The sequence below is a fragment of the Oncorhynchus mykiss genome, chromosome 15 (genome assembly GCF_013265735.2).
Source record: "Oncorhynchus mykiss isolate Arlee chromosome 15, USDA_OmykA_1.1, whole genome shotgun sequence".
Classification (NCBI taxonomy): domain Eukaryota; kingdom Metazoa; phylum Chordata; class Actinopteri; order Salmoniformes; family Salmonidae; genus Oncorhynchus; species Oncorhynchus mykiss.
This window is the reverse complement of record NC_048579.1, coordinates 33,337,138-33,353,856: the sequence shown is the minus strand read 5'-3', so window position 1 is coordinate 33,353,856 and position 16,719 is coordinate 33,337,138. Positions and strand designations below refer to the sequence as shown.

At 41.0% G+C, this 16,719-nt stretch overlaps 1 protein-coding gene across 1 annotated transcript in view; it reads left to right on the top strand.

Annotated features, from left to right (window-relative positions):
- Nucleotides 1–5,142: 5,142 nt before the first annotated feature.
- Nucleotides 5,143–16,719, top strand: part of LOC110490014 (cadherin-6) — an 81,711-nt gene continuing 70,134 nt past the window's right edge. Inside the window, exon 1 of the mRNA XM_021563091.2 lies at nucleotides 5,143–5,417. The gene's annotated coding sequence lies outside the window, so the exon portion shown is untranslated. The remainder of the gene's footprint in view (nucleotides 5,418–16,719) is intronic.

The window sequence follows — 16,719 nt, the reverse complement described above, 5'->3', positions numbered from 1 at the left end:
CAGGGAAGAGACTCAGGGGGTATTATGCTAATTTGATATAGAGCAGACCTAACCCATTCTATCAAAAGCCAAAACAGGAAAATTTTACATTTGGCCAGAAATGAATAAGGAAATTATCTAAACAGAGAAAGATGTTCTCATGTGTGCTTCCTATCTCCCACCAATAGAATCCCCATACTTTAATGATGACAGCTTCTCCATCCTAGAGGGGGAGATCAACAATTTCCAAGCTCAGGGACATGTACTAATCTGTGGCGACCTAAATGCCAGAACTGGACACAAAAAACGGAGCCTACGCCTTCACTATAGTGAATCACTAAAACAATACAGAAATACTCCATGGAAAAAGAAGGAACAGCACATCATAAATAAGCTCAATGTAATTGAATAATCAAAAGAATCTAAACACTTCTGGAAAAATTGGAAAACTCTAAACAAACGACATAACGGAGATGTATAGATAAACCACTTCTCTAATCTTATGGCTCTATAACAAAGAACAAACAGCAAAAACATATACATTTGAAGTCTGAAGATTAAATAAATTTAGGTTGGAGTCATTACACTTGTTTTTCAACCATTTCACAAATTTCTTGTTAACAAACTATAGTTTTGGCAGGTCGGTTAGGACATTTACTTTGTGCATGACAAAAGTTTTCCAACAATTGTTTACAGACAGATTATTTCACTTATATTTCACTGTATCACAATTCCAGTGGGTCAGAAGTTCACATACACTAAGTTGACTGTGCCATTAAACTGCTTGGGAAATTCTAGAAAATTATGTCATGGCTTTAGAAGCTTCTGAAAGGCTAATTGACATGATTTGAGTCAATTGCAGGTGTACCTGTGGATGTATTTCAAGGCATACCTTCAAACTTAGCGCCTCTTTGCTTCACATCATGGGAAAATCAAAAGAAATCTGCCAAGACCTCAGTAAACAAATTATAGACCACAACAAGTCTGGTTCATCCTTGGGAGCAATTTCCAAATGCCTGAAGGTACCACGTTCATCTGTACAAACAATAGTACGCAAGTATAAACGCCATGGGACAATGCAGCCGTCATACCACTCAGGAAGGAGACGCGTTCTGTCTCCTAGAGATGAACGTACTTTGGTGCGAAAAGTGCAAATAAATTCCAGAACAACAGTAAAGGACTTTTGGAAGATGCTGGAGGAAACAGGTACAGTAAAACAAGTCCTATATCGACATAACCTGAAAGGCCACTCAGCAAGGAAGAAGCCATTGCTCAAAACCGCCACAAAAAAAGCCAGACTATGGTTTGCAACTGCACATGGGGACAAAGATCGTACTTTTTGAAGAAATGTCCTCTAAACTGATGAAACATAAATAGAACCGGCCATAATGACCATCGTTATGTTTGGAGGAAAAAGTGGGAAGCTTGCAAGCTGAAGAACACCAAAGTCAAGGTATTGGAGTGGCCATCACAAAGCCCAGGCATCATTCCTATAGAAAATGTGTGGGCAGAACTGAGAGAGCGAGTGCGAGCAAGGAGGCCTACAAACCCGACTCAGTTACACCAGCTCTGTCAGGAGAAATGGGCCAAAATTCACCCAACTTATTGTGGGAAGCTTGTGGAAGGCTACCTGAAACGTTTGACCCAAGTTAAACGTTTTAAAGGTAATGCTACCAAATACTAATTGAGTGTATCTAAACTTCTGACCCACTGGGAATGTGATGAAAGAAATAAAAGCTGAAATAAATAATTATCTCTACTACTATTCTGATATTTCACATTCTTAAAATAAAGTGATGATCCTAACTGACCTAAGACAGGGAATTCTTACCAGGATTAAATGTAAGGAATTGTGAAACTGAGTTTAAATGTAGTTGGCTAAGGTGTATGTATACTTCCGAGTTCAACTGTACATGATAAAATAAAAATATTAGAATCAACTATTAAAGACCAGAACCTACTGGATTCTCCAAATACATTGAATGAACTAGGACAAGAGGACAAGATTACAAACACTCCATTGGCATGAGGGTCTGCTATACACTTATGGAAAGTGGTGTTGGGGGAAAAACATACAACATGATAAAATCCATGTACACAAACAGTGTGCGGTTAAAATTGGCAAAGAATACACACATTTCTTTCCACAGGGGCTGAAATAGGGATGCAGCTTAAGCCCCACCCTCTTCAAAATATATAACAGCAAATTAGCGAGGGCTCTAGAACAGTCTGCTGTACTCGGCCTCACCCTACTAGAATCTGAAGTCAAATGTCTATGTGTTTCTGTCCCCAAACATGGAGGGCCTAGAGCAGCACCTATATCTTCTGCACATATTCTGTCAGACCTGGGCTCTGACTGTAAATCTCAGTAATACAAAAATAATGGTGTTCCAAAAAAGGTCCAGCTGCCAGGACCACAAATACAATTCCATTTAGACACTGTTGCCCTAGAGCGTGCGAAAAACTACACGAACCTCGGCCTAAACATCAGCGTCACAGGTAACTTCCACAAAGCTGTGGATGATATGAGAGTAGGCAAAAAGGGCCTTTATACCATCAAAAGGAACATAAAAATGTGACTTAGGTTCTGGCTAAAAATACTTGAATCAGTTACAGAACCCATTGCCCTTTATAGTTGTGAGGTCTGTTGTCCGCTCGCCAACCAAGAATTCACAAAACGGGACAAACACCAAATTGAGACTGCAAGAGCCGTTAAATTCTACAACCACCTAAAATTAAGCCAATCCCAAACCGTCCATAACAAAGTCTTTACCTACAGAGAAATGAACCTGGAGAAGAGCCCCCTAAGCAAGCTGGTCAAGGGGCTCTGTTCACAAACACAAACAGACCCCACAGAGCCCCAGGACAGCAACACAATTAGACCCAACCAAATCATGAGATAACAAGAAGATAATTGCTTGACACATTAACAAAATTAACAAAAAAACATAGCAAACTAGAATGCCCTAAAAAGAGAGTACACATTGGCAGAATATCTGACCACTGTGACTGACCCAAACTTAAAGAAAGCTTTCACTATGTCCAGACTCAGTGAGCATAGCCTTGCTATTGAGAAAGGTCGCAGAATGCGGATGTGGCTCTCAAGAGAAGACAGGCTATGTGCACACTGCCCACAAAATGAGGTGAAAACTGAGCTGCACTTCCTAACCTCCTGCCAAATCTATGACAGTATTACAGACACATATTTCCCTCAGATTACACAGACCCACAACAAAAATTGATAACAAATATAGTATTTTCTTAAACTCCCATATTTATTGGGTGAAATAGCACATTGTGCATCCCAGCAGCAAGATGTGTGACTTGTTGCCGCAAGAAAAGGACAACCAGTGAAGAAAAAACCCCATTGTAAATACAACCTATAGGTATGTTTATTCATTTTCCCTTGAAATATTTGCACATCATTACAGCACTGTACTGTATATAAACATACTATGACATTTGAATTGTCTAACTTTTTTGAGTGTAATGTTTACTGCTAATGTTTTACTGTTTTATTTAACTTTTGTTTAATATCTAGTTCAATTGCTTTGGCAATGTAAAGATATGTTTCCCATGCCAATAAAGCCCATTGAATAGAAATTGAAATTGAGAAAGAGAGAGACAAAGAGAGAGACAAAGAGAGAGAGAGAGAGAGAGAGAGGGGGGGGGAGAGAGAGACCATGCATCCGTGAAACAAGTCAGTATTCAACATTCCTCCATGCCTGTGGAGCTGATGTCTCTCCTACAGGAAAAGGCGGCCGAACAGGCCCCCATTAACATCGACGGGGCTGTAGTAGAGCGGGTCAAGAGTTTCAAGTTCCATGGTGTCCACATCACCAACGAACTATCATGGTCCAAACATACTAAGACAGTCGTGAAGAGGGCACGACAAAACATTTTCCCCCTCAGGAGACTGAAAATATTTGGCAAGAGCTTGAAGCGCTATTACCTTCAAGTAGGTTTCGGTATTGCTAGGGCGTTGTGGACTGGGACTTATGTTGCCAAAGTTTGAATGTGGAATCCAGCGATGGAAAGTTATTTGTATTTTTCCTTTAAGCCTATCTAAAATCTTAACCCTTACCTTAACCATTCTGAGTTAATGCCTATACTTAACCTGAAACACACATTTTGTTTAGAAGAATTTCCAAATTGGACTTTTCTGAAACATGGATAAACTTCTAATTCTGACGTGAGACTGTGAGAGTTAGTTGAGACCAAGACCAAAACAGAATTCATAAATATTCACAAAACCAATATTGAGTCTATCCAGGCCCATTCAGTAGGGATGATTTGGTCAAGACCCACAGTCAGTCATTGTCAATCAGTGGCTGATCTTTTAATAGAACATGCCAGATGTAGAACTCCCTCTGGCTCAGTGAATAGCTAGAGTTTGATGCTTGGTTGGGAGGACAGCTCCAAAGTAAAAGCTTGGGAGAGTTCCAGGAATTAAACTCATGCAACTAACACCCTGGGGAGGGAACAACTCTTGTAGGCCTGCTGTTTGTCACGATTTATAAAGAACTCGCCATAGTTCAGTAAATAAAAATGTGAAACAACAAACTAAATCATTTACATATTTTGCCCACTAAAGATTTTTTTATTTGTATTTAGAGGAAAATAATATTATTGCCACAGTATGTAATTCAAGTTTTCTATATTATCCACACAGGTTAACATTTGAATAGTTACAAAAAGGCATGCAGACAGTAGCCTACCTTATTCTTACATGCTAAATAGGCCTATCCTACTGGTCACAGATCTCAGTTCATCCAGTTTTGAGTTGCCAACATACATGAATTCAACATGAAATGAACAAAAAAAGGTTCAAAGTTGGGTGACAAAAAGAGAAATGCCCTTACATTGATAACTTTTTGCAAATCCAAATAGTTTTCCACATTGATTCAACATCATCACATATATTTTTTGGAGGTTGAAATTCCATGGAAACAACGTTGATTCACCAGGTTTTGTCCAGTGGGATATGTCATTATATTTGGACATTTCTTTATTAGGCCTATATTATTATAGATGTTAGTAGTCTTACTTTCAGGCTGAGGTTTTCAAATTGAGCTGACAATAATATATAATTTCTCTCCATCCCTCCGTTGAAGTAGCCTACATCAGTCCGTTCAAACATGCCTCCACAGCGCGGCAAGCTGTTCATTATTTCTGTCGGACGATTTCTCCCCCTGCCCTGTATCAGGGACTTGTGAATGACAGCCAATCGGAGGCTGTGCCCTTTCCTTCAGCCTCCCTGACATACACACAGAGAAGTGATGCTGCCTACGCGAAAAAGCTAAACGCAGTTGAGGTACAGCCTTGAAGCTCTTTTGGAACTGCTGCAGTGAACGAAAGGATACACTTCGCTCTCATCTCACCAACTACCCCTTCGCTATCGTAGGATTTCTTTAACTGAATAAGAACTCCGGTGGCAGGTGAGTGAAACGATCAAATCAACTTTATATATATATATATATATATCGATGTGAACATATTTTCAGCGTTGTGCTTTGTGGCCAAATGAAAGGTTGTCCCGATATATAAGGCTACTGTTTGAAAACTGCCGAGTCAAGTGCTATTGCGACCTAGAGGTTAGGCTATTGGTGTAATTTATTGACCGTTGTGCATGAATTGATTTCCAGGTAGCATTATACGTTATATGTTCAATAGTTGATTCATAAATAAGGGTAAGTCTAGGCGAGTTAACTTTAGCCTACATCGTTGGAAGTTGCTTGGAATATCACTCGATGTGTAATGCATTATGCCGCATTCACGTACCCACCCGGAACTACGAAACTCGGAAATGTTCGACTTGCTAACTGGTTGAACGCGGCACGTGCATCCTCTAACTAGTTAGCAAGTCGGATATTTCCGAGTTTCCTAGTTCCGACTACCACATAAACGCGGCATTAGACATAATGGACCACTGCGTCAACTTTAGGCTTTCGTTTATTATAGGCCACGATGTTGGATAATGTATTTTGGATAATATTATTTATTTGACTCCTTCAGATTGATGTACAGTAGGCTGCAGTAGCACTGTGATGGCACCACAAGGCAACACATCATGGAGTGTATCAAACAGAGGGAGGTCCACCTTATATCTCCTTAATATAATGACAACTGAATATTTTTTAAATGTAATATTCATTGTTTGTTGGTGCTATATGAAATGTTCTCATTCCTCTTAATTCTTACCCACTGGTTATGCTACGGATATCGATGCAGGTAGCCTAAAGGCTACAGTAGAATAAGCTACATGCGTTGATGAAAAATGAAATTCTTCCTCTCTGTACAGTTGGTTGGTGTAGCCTGAAGCGCAGGGGCCAGACCATGATTTGAATAGGCTCCTGGAGATGCCTGGATTTTTCCAAGTATGCCTCCTCAAGTGCGCCCTCAGTCATATTACATTAAGTCATAACGTTTGAGGCTTTTACAGTATTAATTTGGACTAGGTACATTCGGGTAGGCCTTTAGGCTATGCCATTCCTCAACATCTTTGCATTCTCATCAGCCTTTTTTGGGGGCCTTAAGCAAGATTTGGTTGGGGGGGCCCCCACCTCGCTGCATTTTTTTGTTGTTGCCATGGGCAGAGAGAAAACAATTGCAGTTTTACAGCTAATTTCCTGCATTTCTACCCATTTTGTCACGGGGTGGAGTAAGATGTTTGCAGTATTAAAGCTAATTTCATAAACTTTAAAGCTAATGTTGTAATGACATCTGAGTGAGAATGACTAACAAAATCAATGGGGACCCCTGGAAGTCAGGGCCCCTGATCAAGTGCCCTATATGCCCGGTCGGTATTCGGACGTGATTACTACAAGTTTAGATAGCTGGTTAGACTAATTACCAATCCAACAATTGTTAGTTGGCATGACTAATTGAGTGACTGTCATTGACTGACATAACAGGATAAAATCCACAGGCTCTTGCGGTCACTACATCGCAGACGAAAATTCCAAATAGTATCCGTAATGTCCACAGAAACATCTCAAACGTTTGTTTATAATCAATCCTCAGGTTGTTTTTAAAATATATAATTGATAATATATCAACCGGGACTGTCACTATTTCAATAGGAGAGGGAGAGACAATGGCTGCCCCACTCTGTTGCGCAAGTAAAACTCTGCGAACACCCAGCTATCCACTGACGCGAAGTTAACTTTCTCGCTCATTTTTCAGAATAAAAGCCTGAAACTATGTCTAAAGACTGTTGACACCTTGAGGAAGCCATAGGAAAATGAATCTGGTTGATATCCCTTTAAATGGAGCAAAGGCAGGCTATGGAACATGGAGCTTTCAAAATAGAAGCCTCTTCCTGGTTTGATTTTCCTCAGGTTTTCGCCTGCAATAGCAGTTCTGTTATACTCACAGACAATATTTTGAGTGTTTTCTATCCTAATCTGACAATTATATGCATATTCTCGTTTCTGGGCCTGAGAAATAGGCAGTTTCAAATGGGTATGTTTTTTAGCCAAAAAACGAAAATCCTGCACCCTACACTCAAGAAGTTTTAACAGGCCCTTTGCTCTGTACATTTTAGCTTGTGCAGCTTATACATTACTTAATGTTTCATGGTTCAGTTATGAAAAATATTGCTCTTAATTAAAGGATAAGATTAGAAACTACATTCTCAGGTTGTGGGAACGTCAGGTGAGCGCTACTGGGTGTTGTCTAGATGGATTACAATTATGTCAACATTGACTTTTCATAGCTGGTTAGGAGAACTTACACAGCAGGTTAGGAGAATTAACATAGCAGGTTAGGATAATTCGATTAAACCTAGGAACATTTTTAGGGTTAGCTAAAATTTGATGTCAATTTGGCATAAACTGAATCCCTTCTAGACATGACCATGCTGTTGGTCATGCGCACTGCATTCTGGGAATCTGCCTATTCCTCAAAACTTTTGGAGAAAAAAAGCCCCATTTAGGCATACCTCACTGTGACCACAAAATACAAAAAAAAGAAATAAAAAAAGAACCACTGTTCATTTAAAGTTGATATGTAACAGTAATTAATTATTCAAAAATTCATATTTTGTGTTTTAATGCTTAAAAAAGTTATCCAGGCCTTCCTCTAGCCTCCAGATTGCTTCATGTTGGTTATATTGTTCTAGCTCTCTAAAGCCTGCAGTGATATGCCTGGAGGAGGCCAAGAAGTTGCTAGGGGGAGTTGACTAAGTAGGCTACCAGGGGAATATGCTGCAAGAATATCACCCTCTCTCACACATTCAAATGAGCCGATCATGTACTACAGTACATGCTTAAAAATAAAAAAGATTGTACGCTGTTGACAGAGACCTGTGCAATGGGTAGCTCATGCATTACATTAAGATGTTGGCTTTGGAAATAAAATACGTTTTACATTGACACCTGCAAGGAATTGTGTTATATGCCTAATGCTGATATGTTTTTCATAATTCACCCATCTGCATTTGAAAATTACTTATCTCCATTTTGTTTGCATGAGACACATGACAGCAGTTTGGTACTGTAAAATAACTTACTAGTGTGACGAGACCAAGGTTTTTGCAACAGAACAGATTTCATGGCTCAGTTTTTACATACATTTTGGTTTGAAGTTGGAAGATGAAAGAGAGAGTAGCATAAGATCTGTGTCTGATCAAAGACATACAGTAAACATGTCAGGGAATGAATATTTATAGCCTCTGAAAATAGACATTCCTCTGTGTGTGTGCCCGCATGCATGGATGTGTGTGTGTGTGTGTGTGTGTGTGGGGGGGGGGGGGGGGGGGGGTGTAAGGGAATAGACATATCATGGAATTTGTTTTGACAGGTAAGGGAATAAACATATCAAAACCATTATTCTTCAAGGCCTTGAAATTAATGCTTTGGAGGCAACATTTCATTAATCATAAAAAAAAAAAAAAACGATCTATTATATTCCACAGGTAATTTGTTTCATCAGTTTAGGGCAAATCCAAAAGCTGGATGTTGTTATGAGGTGATGCTGATTACCTGTGTTCTCAATCTGCTCTCTCTCTCTCGCTCCCTCTCTCTCTCTCCCTCTTTCTCTCTCTCTCTCTCTCTCCTGTCTTCACTATCTCTCATCTCTTGAGTGTTAGTGTGATGATGATGACACCACAGGATGTGGATAAACCCGTTGGCCGTGCTGTCTGTGATGACCAATGACCCACTGCTGATTACATTATGTCCGCTCCAGATGGACAGCGTCATTTTGATGTGTCCTGCTCCAGAATCATAATATTGAACCTTTCAAGTCCTCAGTCCTCCAAGTAGCAGCATCTGGTCTTAATGAAATCACATCCCCATGCCCACTGACTATCGGTACCACTTCACAGTGACACACAAAACTAATTGCGTTCTTTCTGTGTTTGTGTGCGCGTGCGCGTGTGTCCTCATGCGTGTATGTGTCTGTGTGTGTGTGTGTGCACATGCGTATCAGTCACAGAATACCTTGGGGCACCTTGATTTCTTCTGTGCGTTAGTGAAGGTCCATACATGTTGTGATTATCATGGCTATGGTTGTATTGAAACAAAGGGTATGGAGATTGAGCATTTGTTCATTTGGATATTCCTGGGTTTAACTCAAATGGAGGATGGACTCACTAGAATGTTTGAAGAATTGCCTTTAGTATTTTGCCCATACAAAAAAACATGCCCCCTTCTGGACAGAAGAGATATGGAAACTATATGACAGGCTTTTATGACAGGTGTTTATGACTGCTGACTTGTCATTATCAAAACTAAGCATTTTAAAGTTTCTTTGAGTTTCTATGTGCTAATGGTGTATCTTCATTCAGAAAGGTATGGTCAGAACATTTTGTAACTGAACACAAGCAAAATAACACTTAAGATGTGGTGCCGACATCCCAAACTTCTGAGACGTCTGCATTTTGGTTATTCTCAGTGTTTGTGGAGGTCAGTGTTCTTTACCCCTTGAATGTCCTACGTCTCCTTTACCGTAATTACAGAATCTGCTCAAAGCGGTTAAAAGAGGAAATTTTCTGCGTTTTTTTGTGTGTCATTAAATACACTGTAGGAGAAGATCACCGACACCTGATTTCTCAGTTGTTAATTATCTCAGTAATAACTTTAGTAACAACATAGTAACAACATAGTAGTTACACAGGTATTACTATGTAATTACATGGTAATAGGGTTTAGAGATATCAGTTATTACACAATTGGAACAAGGACTGTAATTACAGATCCAATTGCTGATGGTTATTCCATTACTAACTTTATTACACATTTTCTTGTTCCACTATGTAATTCATGTTATGTAATAACACGTATAAAAGTCAACTGTGAGTTAACATGTTTATAACGGCCAATAAATTGTGACCTCGTTACCTGTAACCACACAGTGCCGCTACCATCAAATCCCCCACTTAATCCCAGGGTCTATTCCATCTTGAGCTAATGATGGAAATAGGCTGGTAACAACAATTACATACACACCAGGGTTGGGGTCAATTCCATTTCAATTCCAGTCGATTCAGGAAGTACACTGACATTCCTATTCCACTTATTTCCAATGCTTTTAAAATGAATTGGAATTTCGTTTACTTTCTGAATTGGGTGGATTTGAAACCCTGACACACACACACACACACACACACACACACACACACACACACACACACACACACACACACACACACACACACACACACACACACACACACACACACACACACACACACACACACACACACACACACACACACACACACACCAGAGGCAGCACGAAGCAAAAGGTATAAGGTTCCCAACACGCTTCTCAGCACAATTTAACAAGATATATTAGTCACCCAGGAGGCAGCAAAAAGCCAGCCGTCCATAGTGCTCAGCAGACTGGGCTCTGACTGGGGAAGAGAGATAGTGATTTACCACAAAGTCCTGTAGACCATGGCACCATTTCAGAGGCTGGGAAGTCACATGGTTGAGGCATGGCCGTGAAAGCCCACACATACAGTAGCTAGTTACTTATTTTTATTTTTTCTTAGGGATATAGGCTTGGAAAGAGTTGGAATTAGAGTAAGGGGGATTTACTGTGGCTAAAATGCAGGTTTTAGCTAAATTGTTGTGTTTGGACAGTGCTGTGAGCTGTAAGGTATGAAAAGACAAACAACTCCACCTTATATAAACTTAGATCGGGTGCTGAATCCTCGTGCTGTGCATAGTCCAAACAACAAAAATAGGACAGCACACCGGTGAATAAACTGAAATGAACGTATTTGTATTAATGCACAAACTTGAGTATGAGCCCTTCTTCAGCGTGCATAGGAGGCAATGGCAATCAATGTTATGACAAAACAGGCCACAGACAGGTGGCCATTATTATAGATTCATAAAGTCAGTATTGATCCAATCAAGAGATGCAATGCAGACTTTTCTATGATGCATCATGTGTGTTCCCTCAGTAGTATTATAGAATGTGTCTAATCTGTGCTGTGAGCTATAAGGTGTGGACAGATACTGAATTTGAAGACACTCACACAGCAGCACACATTCACACACACTCAGATCCTACCTCGCGTCCAGCCGCTTCACTCTGTCTGGTTATAAGGATTCCTGGCAGTAAACAGCCCAGGGGCTTAACTCCAGTACTACAGACAGGGCACGTCCCAAATTGAACCTTATTCCCAATATCATGCACTACTTTTGACCAGGGCCCATAGGGATCCGGTCGACAGTAGTGCACTATGTAGGGAATAAGGTGCCATTTGGGACGAAGGAACAGACTGCACTAAGTGGCCTGAGGATATTAAACAGTGTTTGGGGGGCAGAACAGAACATGACAGTCAGTTAATAAGTGTTGAGAAGAAGACCAAGTGGAGGCCAGAGAACAGACGACAACAATGTCTGTCTGTCTGACTGACTCAACATACTGTACAGCACAGGAGGGTCTGACTGGTGTTAGAGAAAAGGAATGGATCCTATTGATGTTGGATAAGAACGGGGCAATAAGAAGAAATCACAGATCCAAGCAGAAGACGAGAGTATTAGTGGCTAGCTTTGATACATATACAAGGAATGGGGCTGTGTGTGTTTGTGTCTGACTCGCTAGAGCAGGGACTGTGGGAGAGGAGAGGAGAGAGGGATCTAGCTAAATAGGGTGATAATGACACATGCTTACTCCTGCAGGGCCTGCCATTGTTCTGTCAGCACAGCAGAGAACTGTCAACTACAGAGAACGCTAAAACCAAGGAAGATGTGTGTGTGATAGACTGTTTGTCTGTCAGTGTGTGTGTGAATGTGTGTGTGTGTGTGTGTGTGTGTGTGTGGGTGTGTGTGTGTGTGTGTGTGTGTGTATGTGTGTGTGTGTGTGTGTGTGTGTGTATATACTGTAGGTGTATATACTGTAAGTTGGCAGCAGAGGGGCGTGATATGATTTCCACACCCTAATAGTCTTCAGAAGTAATTATGCAGGTTATTGCATATGACTAGTAACACGTCGGCTCAGTGAATGTTCACAGTGTGACAGGCTGTCCTTGTGCATTAGCCTGGGGGCTGTGCTTCTGTCCTGCTGCTGGCCAAAACTCTCCTCTTACACCCAGCCCATTCAGGCAGGCAATCATTATTTTATTATTTCTCTCTCTCTCTCTCTCTCTACACTCACACACACACTTTTTAGTAGCACATTCACACGAATCTGCATGATAAAATGTTTCACATGAAGTATGTAAACATTTCTCATTTATTTCCCAACGCTAAACTGCTTAGCATCCTATCTCGACTGAACTTTCAAATACTGGAGGGAAGAAATGGTTCTAAAACACCGGTCCAAGATATGCCAATCAGAAAGGGTTAGTTAGTCAAGGTCAAGGTTAGTTGTCAGAAAGCAGAATATTATTTCCAAGCAAAGCTCTCTCGCTCTCTCTCCCTCTCTCGTTCATGGAACAACACTTGAAAACTCTGTAGGATTTTATAGCATCTCTCAAATATCTCTCACTCTCGCTCACTCTGTGGGAACTGTATGTGTGTCTCTCTTTCTCTTTGCTGTTGATGGCTTCCCTGCCTGTTGTGATACTGATACTGTATCTGGACTTTCCTTTCCCGACAGTCCTCTCTCAGCACATCTTACTAGATGTACCTTATACGGAAGAAGAACAGCTAACCTTTACAACAGGCTTTCATACACTCTTAAATATTAAGGTGCAAGTTGGAACCAAATAAGGTTCCTGAGAGCGATGCCATAGGGTAGCCATTCTATATACAGGGGGGTACCGGTACAGAGTCAATGTGCGGGGGCACCGGTTTATTGAGGTAATATATACACGAAGGTAGAGTAATTAAAGTGACTATGCATAAATGATAACAACAGAGAGGGGGGGGGCAATGCAAATAGTCTGGATAGCCATTTGATTAGGTGTGCAGAAGTCTTATGGCTTGGGGTTAGAAGCTGTTAAGAAGCCTCTTGGACCTAGACTTGGCGCTCCGGTACCGCTTGCTGTGCGCTAGCAGAGAGAACAGTCTGTGACTAGGGTGGCTGGAATCTTTGACAATTTTTATGGCCTTCCTCTGACACCGCCTTGTATAGAGGTCCTGTATGGCAGGAAGCTTGTACTGGGCCGTTCGCACTACCCTCTGTAGTGCCATGCAGTCGGAGGCCGAGCAGTTGCCATACCAGGCAGTGATGCAACCCGGCAGTGATGCTCTTGATGGTGCAGCTGTAGAAACTTTTGAGGATCTGAGGACCCATGCCAAATCTTTTCAGTCTCCTGAGGGGGAATAGGTTATGTCGTGCCCTCTTGACGACTGTCTTGGTGTGCTTGGACCATGTTAGTATGTTGGTGATGTGGACACCAAGGAACTTGAAGCTCTCAACCAGCTCCACTGCAGCCCCGTTGATGAGAATGGGTGTGTGCTTGGTCCTCTTTTTCCTGTTGTCCACAATCATCTCCTTTGACTTGATCACATTGAGGGAGAGGTTGTTGTCCTGGCACCACACTGCCAGTTCTCTGACCTCCTCCCTATAGGCTGTCTCGTTGTTGTCGGTGATCAGGCCTACCACTGTTGTGTCATCAGCAAATTAACGATGGTGTTGGAGTCGTGCCTGGCTGTGCAGTCATGAGTGCACAGGAAGTACAGGAGGGGACTGAGGGGCCGCACCCCTGAGGGGCCCCTGTGTTGAGGATCAGCATGGTGGATGTGTTGTTACCTACCCTTACCACCTGGGGGTGGTCCTTCAGTCCAGGATCCAGTTGCAGAGAGGATGTGTTGACTCCCAGGATCTTTTGCTTATTGATGAGCTTTGAGGGCACTATGGGGTTGATCGCTGAGCTGTAATCAATGAATAGCATTCTCACATAGGTGTTCCTTTTGTCCAGGTTTGAAAGGGCAGTGTAGAGAGCAATAGAGTGGATCTGTGGATCTGTTGGGGTGGTATGCAAATTGAAGTGGGTCTAGGGTTTCTGGGATAATGGTGTTGATGTGACCAGCCTTTCAAAGCACTTCATGGCTACAGACGTGTGCTATGGGTCGTTAGTCATTTAGGCAGGTTACCTTAGTGTTCTTGGGCACAGTCACTATGGTGGTCTGCTTAAAATATGTTGGTATTACAGACTCGGAGAGTTTGAAAATGTCAGTGAAGACACTTGCCCGTCTGTAAGTAGAGTCCAGCAGAAGTCGACGTTTTGGAAGCCAAAGCTTTGTATGTCATTTATCATGTGATAACTACGTTTCAAGTTTGCTTTGGGTTTGAATTAAACTTTTTCGACTCACTTTTACATATTAGCAAACCACTTTGGGTCCATATTTTAATAAATACCATTAACAACTACTAGACCTGTTTAATTTACAATCACTGTTTGAGGTAGAAAGATATCTAAATAGGCTCTTTCAATTCGATACTAGTCTGCTGTATAGCTCTACTCCCTGAGCTGTCTTTCCACCTGCATAAAAGGTGAAATATCAAGATAAAACAGAAGGCTTACCACAGAGGTCGGCGCTCTCACTTCGGAGTTCCAACACCTGCTTCAAACGTCATCATCTTGCGGTATCGACCTGCTTTCGAACGTCATCACCGTGGGGTATTGTTAGTTTGATACAAGCATCGCTACGTTGTGCCGAATCAGTAGTGCTTGGAAACTGCATCAGATCGTCGGAGCTCCGGTATCGATCGTCCCATCGCTACTTTCAAGTGAATTTTAGAGTTACCGGTACCACCCATGACTGTGTTTGCTAGTGACAGAGACATGGTTTATGCATTCATTCATTTTCAGTCCTGTGGCCTTTACCAAATGAGATCCTAAGAAAATATGTTGTCATTAAAATGTAATTGTTTTAGACAATACAGTACATATTTCTTTTGAGCGCCTAGTATTATCCTAATACAGTGGCCTGAAATGCTAGCTTGCAATTCATAATGCTAGCTTGCAATGCATAATTCTAGCTTGCAAAGTGATGAGTAAATCCAACATTTACATTTGTATTCACCCACCACCTGCATTCAAAATGACTAAGACATGAAACTAGCTTAATTAAAACCTCTTAAATGTAATGGCAAAATGTAGATTTCCGCCTAACTAGACATACCCCAAAGTAACTGCTATTCATGTGTAATTACATGATTCTGACATGCAACAACTTGGTACATTTGGAAAGAAGACATCTGGTAGATTATGAGGAAATTATCAGAAGATAGATAGGAGTTACATAGTTCAGAATACACAAGATAAAGCACACACAAAATAACCTTTTTTGTATTTATTTTTTATTTTGAAAGGCATCTTTCATTGGGATTGATAGACCTAAAAACTAGAAATGGGCAGATGTTTTAGTAAGTGGTGTCAAGTGTCCCTAAACCTCTCCAAAGTGGCATATGTCTGTAAATTAGATCATTAGATCATATTTGCAATCCCTAAATGCTATTTGCTCAGTATAAAAACACTGGTGGTGTTATGGGGTATCCAGGGTACATTCAAGTGTCCTTTCAACCTCTCCAAAGTGTCCAAATGTGGTAATTGCGTAGTTTTTGCACACTGGATGTGCCTAAAAGTTATTGTTAACTATAAAAACTAAATTTCTACAACACCAACCTCTCTCAAACATTGTGGTTGGGTTTGGGGACATACAGAGGATATGGATGCCTACAGCGTGTAAGCAGGCAATGTTATATTTTTGATGCGCAAAGATATAGTCACTCGGTGGACATTCGATGTTGCCATTAAGTCATACATCATCAGTTATCATTGATAACATGCTATATTTGTTCCTACCAACCTAAGGATTAATTTGATACCCTCCATGTAGCTCAAATAACGACCAAATTGAAGCTTACCTTGTAAGATGTTCGCTGTTTGGTGAAAATGTGTAAAATATACATTTTGACTCTCTGGTCTGGTGATCAATAACGGTAGCTTCACAACGCTAACTGGAATGTAGGTAGCAGCCATCTTGAAACAAGGTCATCGGCTCGGCCTGCCATTATAAATGTGTATTCCCATATATGGTAGTAAGTCATACCAAAGATTTGAAGGCACCGAACAATAGCCAAGATACTCAGCTTTTGCAGAAAGGGGCTACCATTCTCATACCACACTGAATTGAATAAAAACAATCAAATATGTGGACTTTACATCTAAACAACCATTTCAGTAACAGGTACAATAAAGGTTTTGGCCTTTCTAGGGAGTTTTTCCTAGCCACCGTGCTTCTACACCTGCATTGCTTGCTGTTTGGGGTTTTAGGCTGGGTTTCTGTACAGCACTTTGAGATATCAGCTGATGTACGAAGGGCTATA